The sequence below is a fragment of the Xenopus tropicalis genome, chromosome 2 (assembly GCF_000004195.4).
Source record: "Xenopus tropicalis strain Nigerian chromosome 2, UCB_Xtro_10.0, whole genome shotgun sequence".
NCBI classification, from domain to species: Eukaryota; Metazoa; Chordata; class Amphibia; order Anura; family Pipidae; genus Xenopus; species Xenopus tropicalis.
Window position 1 is genome coordinate 50,725,865 of NC_030678.2, and position 6,000 is coordinate 50,731,864.

The window sequence follows — 6,000 nt, forward strand, 5'->3', positions numbered from 1 at the left end:
TTGCAAATTTTTTTCTTTGTGAAATTAAAGTGTACAGTGTATGTAATAAAAATTCTTAATGAAAAAGTTATGTTTGCTCCAAAAGATTATGCCACCTTCAAGCACACCTTAAAAAGCTCACAATGCGAAATTAAAATTTGCAATGTGATAACAGTCTAATGAAGAATATTACATTAGGAAATACACATTTTTAACCTTATTTGTCCAATTTTTTTTTTGTTATACAACTTTTATTACATTCATCCATTTAACTTTTACTGAACATTGCTACTTGCAGTTCCACATGTCCTGTGCATGAGCAAAGGTTAGTTTCCCTTGAACTTTGTCTCCAATAAACTTTCAGTGGTCTGGTTGGAAGACAAATTTATTGAAGGAAGCTAGTCACTAGGTGTCTTAATTACACATGGATTTTTAAAGGATACTACCACTTTAAAAGTTAAGATCAAATCAGAAATTATAATGTGGGCCATTTATTCTGTTTCCTTTAACGTTTAATACAATTTTGATGACAATTTTCTATCCAATGACAATGCAATGTACTATGCAGATAACTTGGGACCTGTTAAACTGTAACACATATAGGCGCACATTTACTTGCGTTTTTTCCGTAATGATCAGTATTTTTGCGATTTTTTCCGTCGCCGTCGTGAACTTTTCACCACCGCTGCGAAAAAATTGTACTGTCGCGCCGAGTACGAAAGTTTTGGATTCATTCAAGCTTCAATATCGTGACTTTCCTGGGGCCAGGTTGGAGCTGCAGAGTGCCATTCAGTCCTATGGGAGGCTTTCCTTGGGCCAGGTTGGAGCTGCAGAGTGCCATTGACCCTATGGGAGGCTTTCCTTGGGCCGGGTTGGAGCTGCAGAGTGCCATTGAGCCCTATGGGAGACTTTCCTTGGGCCAGGTTGGAGCTGCAGAGTGCCATTGAGCCCTATGGGAGACTTTCCTTGGGCCAGGTTGGAGCTGCAGAGTGCCATTGAGTCCTATGGGAGGCTTCCAAAATCATGCAAAGTCGGAAAGGTTTGCCCGCCGTTTCCGAGCGCTCAATACGACAATTCACGAAAAAGTCGTACCGGCGTCGAAAAAGTCGCGACAATTCGTGAAAAAGTCGCGACGGCGACGAAAAAATTGCAAAATGTTCGTTTCCAATCCGATTTTTTCCCATTCGGGATTCGAATTCGTGGATTAGTAAATGTGCCCCATAGTGTACCATGTAAGTGAATGAGAATTTAAGAGAACAGGATAACTCTGGCACTATGATGAGTACACTATCACTGCATACATGCATTATAAATGTAAGCAACTTCTGGCCTTAGAAGGCATTCTGTTTTCTGGGCTAGTCTGCTCTCAAGCAGCAGTAATAGCTGATTTTCTTTAAAAACTAGTTCAGTTGCAAAATTCATCTCAAAAGAAGCATGGTTTAGTATGTCTACCAAAGAAAAATTTTGACAACATGTGCCAAAATATTTTACTTGAGCCAGTATGAGAGAGATTTGTTTTTTTCCCTACTATGTCTTCAATCAGCATTTGCCGTTATGGATTGAGTTGTGGATGAGTTTTGGATGAGTTGGGGTCACAAAGAACAAAGAAGTACAACTCCAAGATAGGGCTCAAAAGTTCCACTTGTTACTCAGGTTTTTTTGCTTTTGGCTTGAGATGGCCACACACTGTAAGATTTGCTAGTTTGGCACATCTGCCCCTGCACTTAAATCAGTGCTCTTCTGAGCCACTACATCAACCTGAGTGCAGGCATATGGAGCAGATTTCAGCTTTGAAATGTTGAAATCCATAATGTGTGCCTGCACCTGGGCTGATGCAGTGGCTCTTGGTGCAGACACAGAAGAGCGCTGTGTCAAGCATAGGGGTGGATTCTTGCCCTGTGTTTATCCGCAGAATGAAAATCATCCACATTGCAGTCAATTAATCTGTTAGTGAAACTCAGACCCAGCCAGTGGTCCAGGTTAGTAGATGAACCTTTGATGTCTCTTTAATCTATAGCAAATACTGAGATGTTTCACTGAGAAGAACAAATTTAAATCAGACAGTTTCCAAACAGAAGTTTCAGGTCTTCAGGTTCATAAAAAGGCATACAGCATCTGATACCAACCAAGGGCTTTAAGTTCAGTCATACTTATGGATACAAACATTTAAAACACTAGCAACTGAAGACATATGCCCTGTGCCTGTGTATATATGACTGGTGGTAGGTACTCTATTTGTAAGATAGCTGCCTGGTGCAGAGGCTAAAGTGTATCCCTAACTGCCTATTAGTCAAGCTAATGGACATGCATACCCCACTGACATAGATACCTTTAAGTAAATGATTTCAAACATTCAAAAAATGCTGCTATGGTATGTTATCCTCTGCTGTATTATCTCTTCATTAGGACTTTTCCCAGCAAGCCATTAAAATTGTCCACAAGCTGAAAATTGAGTCAGCGGCTTCTTGGCAAGTATATAGTGCCATACACTGATATTTTTTATTCAGTGATATCTGAGACAGGGGGGTAACTATAGAGGAAGCAGTTGCAGGGGGGCAGGAGTGTAGGGGGCCCAGCAATTTCAATATACCTTGGTAGAATCAGTCAATCTTAGGGGCCCCAAACTAAATTTGCTGTTGGGCCCAGTAACATCTAGTTACACCACTGAGGTCTGAGAATAACAAATATAAGGATTGATGCTTTTCTTTCCCTTTAGACCAGTGCTGTCCAACTTGTTATGGGTAGTTTTTTTCTCATACAGTGTCTTTGAGGGCCAGATTATATTAAAATGACAATGTAATTCAATAAAGTCTGTGAAAAGTCTGTGAAAAGTCTGTGAAAAGTCTGTGAAAGCCCTAGAGACCTAGATCTAGAACTCTTCTCACAGATATAAGTAGGATATCACTCAAGCTCCTCATACTTCCACTATAAGGATAGCCAAAGTCATCTTGGCATTCCGTGAGCTTCCGCCCAAGCACATAATTCCACAAAGTTATAGGATTGTTCCTCCTTAAAATGCACAATATGCAGTGTGTATGTATATATATATATATATATATATATATATATATATATATATATATATATATATATATATATATATATATATATATATATATAAAATTGATAGATATGAATACATATGGTCCAAACACTGAAAGCCAGGGGCTGGCGATATGTAGGACCATTACATGTGGGGTCTGATGTTTTATGTTGAAACGTTTTGTTGCGCTAGGTCATACCATGTCTTTGGGTATATAGAAGAAACATGACTATACACAGGGAGCTTGTCTGTGTGGTTCCTTGTAATATTGCCCATTGTGTGTATGTTCATGATACATTATCTCTTCAAAGTGCTGCAAAATTTGTTTGCACTATATGAATAATGGATAATAATGTATATTCTCTATATACTTTATACTGTATATATATGTTATATCTACAGCTAATTTCTAATCAATACCTAATCTATTTTTAACAGTAATCATGTAATCTGATATTAGTACCCATGCCTTTTTGTGGGTAAATCAGGGTTGAACTAATAACAGAAGTCTGGGATTTTTCTTCTGTTTGTGCTGGATTCCAGTGGCACAGACTGTTTGGGTTGAACTTTATCTTGGTAATAATTAACTGTCTGGCATACTATTTCCTAACATATAATTCCTTGACTCTGCAGATATTAACCCTCTTCCTTCATCTGAAAATAATAGTTTTAACATGTAAGGGCCAAAGATTTGGTTATCATCATACATAATTTAAATTATTTTATATCTTATTGCATTTCATGAGCTCTTTCAGAGGCAGGGGAGTGTATTGGGGTTAAGTGGTGCCCCTGTGTACAGTAAGCAAATGTTTTTCTCTGTAGGTCTGTCGTGTTATGTTATATTAAATCAATAAAAGTCCTTAATCAACTTTAAAATTACATATGTTAAACCAGAGCATCATTCAGTTAGAAAGCGCAGGCTGCAGGGTTGGATTCGGCCGGCACGACACCGGAAAATTCAGTTTGCCACTTCCTGCCTGCTCTTCCTTGTCGCTACCCTGCTGCTCTCCTTCCCTCCCCCAATTGCGGCAAAAGCAACCAAAAGGTGCATGCACGAGTTGTGGGGGCCGGAACTAGGGGTAGGCAGAAGAGGCATGTGCCTAGGGCGCAATGCTGGGGGGGGGGACTAGGCACATGCCTCTTCTACTCCCCTATTAAGTGCCCTTGTCCCCCCACAGTCTGCTTCTTTATACTAATAGCAGAGGTGTTGTGCTTATCCTTGTGCACTTGTTGCGCTCCCCCTCCCCTCGCTGCCAGCCGGTGAACCTAGGGCACTCTGGGATAGCAGCCTAGCACACCCTTGTCTGACACTGGCAGGCTGCAAACGAGCCATGTATTTACCACCTGCCTTCAGGCCCAGACTGGCAATCTGTAGATTCTGGCAAATGCTAAAGGGGCTTCTGTAAGATGCTATAGAAAGTCACTATGTATTGGGACCTTCTAGGCCTGGCTGCTTTGCATCCCACAGTGCTAAGCTCTGCACCAAGAGCATGTTTGAAGGGATTCTAAAGAAAGTATGTTGATGATTGTTTTTTTAATTTTGGAATTTTGGTGGCAGTTTAGATACAACTGCAAGTGCAGGAAATATATACATATTATATACACGTATTGACAGAACATACTTCATGAACAAACTAGGTGCAAAGAAAAACATTCTTATATGCACTTCAGACTTGCATAGAAAGAAGTAAAAAACATTCCTATCTGAGCTGTATCTGGCGATTAATCCTTCAAACTGGCATAAATTGAATGTTGGTATTTTACAGCTTTTAGGATCTAACTGTAGAATTTAAAAAAAGGATACTGACATGCCTGTGAAACTAATCTGCTGCATTAGTATTCAGTTAAGCCTGGCTTTCATGCCTTCAACAGCCAGAGCTAATGTTCCTCAAGTATTGTTAGAACACAATTTAACATAGTCATTGCCTGTAAAAAAAATCTCAGTAACTTAATGGTCAAGTAGGATGGTCAGGAAAAAGAACAAACAGAAAATTTCTTTAATGACTTTAATAAGAATAATATCACACCTGAATTCAACACAAGCCAATCCATGCTTACGTTTCCCTAGGCATGTTTGTTTTCATGTTACTCAAACCTTACCTGTACTGTAGAGCAGTGACACACCCTGGGAGTTGCAGTTGCGTAGAGACAACACATCACACAGAACAGGAAATAACTCAGCCAAACCATGACATATTATGTACCCCGGAGCTATAATATTTATGCTGTTATGTACCAAGGAAAATAGATACAATACCTATAGTTACAATGTGGTGGGTTATTAAGTGTTAGTTAAAAAAGAATTCTGACTGTTAACCTACACCCAAAAGTGAGTAGTACCATGAATGGTTACCCCTAGTGCTGGAATTGGGGGGAAAGCGCAGGAATGGTATTCTTCCACTTCCTTATTTTTATGAAATAGCTTCCCCTCAGGGGGGATGCAAGAGTATGGAATCCCAGAATGTATTTTTCTTTTGTAATACTGGAACTTTCTTTTGCTTTGCCCCACTTCTACATTCAAATAAAATGGAGAGGTTACGATGTGCAAGGAAAACGAACATAGAGAAGAAAAAGCAAAAGAATCCTAAGTGAGAAATAGCGAAGTGGTATACGGATTAAGAAGGCAGAGGCATCAGAGAAGGTTATAGACAACAGGGGAGAAAAAAGTTAAACTAGGAAGTGTTGGTGGGCAAGACTTGGTGGAGGCTTGGTGTTGGTGGCTTATATTTGTGGAAGGGATTTGTTTTTGGCAACTTTTTTCACTCCAGTTCAAGCACTGGTTTCCTCTATATTGGTGACAGCTTGAGGGATACTTAAAAGTTTGTAATCATATGAAAATATGGATTACCTGCCACTAAACAATTGCCTCCTGTTATCATGTAGTCAATGGTGGACAGTTATAACCCCCACCCCAATGTCCTATAGTCCATATGATGAACAAAAGCATATTGTAATGAAGGAGAGGCGCTACTACAAAT